Genomic DNA, 1,119 nt, shown 5'->3' on the forward strand with positions numbered 1-1,119 from the left:
CAGTCAGGCGCCCACCTGGGTAACAATTGTCTTCTTTTTTATTTTGTTGAAATCAGGCGCCCACCTGGAGAACAAGGGAATACATTTCAAGTTCAGTAATCAGGCGCCCACCTGGAGAACAAGGGAATACATTTCAAGTTTCAGCAATCAGGCGCCGACCTGGAGAACAAGGGAAGTACAATTTAAATTTTTAGCTTTTATATCTGATAATACACTGTACCCAGTTACCAAACTGGGGCAAAAATTTTCTTTGTTGTTTATTTTGTTGAAATCAGGCGCCCACCTGGAGAACAAGGGAATACATTTCGAGTTTAGAAGTCAGGCGCCCACCTGGAGAACAAGGGAATACTTTTCAAGTCCCACCCGGAAAGCGGACACATGTTTCAAATGGTAACAATCAAGCGTCATTCGGAGGCATGGCAGCAATATCGCCAATCACAATGCAGGACAACAACAGGAAATCCATCGGAAGATCACAAGATACAGGTTCAAGGCAGCACAAGAACAAGTTAGAAGACATAGATAGGACCCTCCTGTAATTTGATCATAGCTTAGGCTAGCTTCTTTTATTTTAATACGGTGTAATAAGGAGGTCAGCAAGCAGTAGCAACAGCAACAGCAGAAAATCACATTTCTTGGTAGCTCCAGCTACCAAACCTTCCCGAACTACACTGACCTGATTCCTGTTTAGCCCAGGATATGTAGGCAACCTCTGAAGCAGGGTGCGGTCAAGTTTTTTCAAAAATGTTTCACACGGAATATGCAAACGGGCAAAAATCGTTCATTTCTGCTCACTTGTCTTTGCACCAAAACTCTTCGTGTTTCCGGGCAAAGAGGGGCAGCTGTGAGCACATGATTTTTGCCCTAAGCAATAATTCCCAAAATTTCAAACAAAATAATTTTTCTAGTATTTTATAAATTTTTGTGAATTTTGTGGCATTCTTTGGTAGTTGTTGCATTTTTATTTGTGCATATGAAAATACAAAAATATGCATTGGCATTTAGGGATTTAATTTCACAATTTTAGTATTAATTAGTTTTAGAATAAAATTGCAAGAAAATAGTTCTTTGCATTGTTAATTATTGTATTTGTCTTTAAATATAGTTTTAAGTAATTTT

The sequence above is a fragment of the Nicotiana attenuata genome, unplaced genomic scaffold (assembly GCF_001879085.1).
Source record: "Nicotiana attenuata strain UT unplaced genomic scaffold, NIATTr2, whole genome shotgun sequence".
In the NCBI taxonomy this organism is placed as follows: domain Eukaryota; kingdom Viridiplantae; phylum Streptophyta; class Magnoliopsida; order Solanales; family Solanaceae; genus Nicotiana; species Nicotiana attenuata.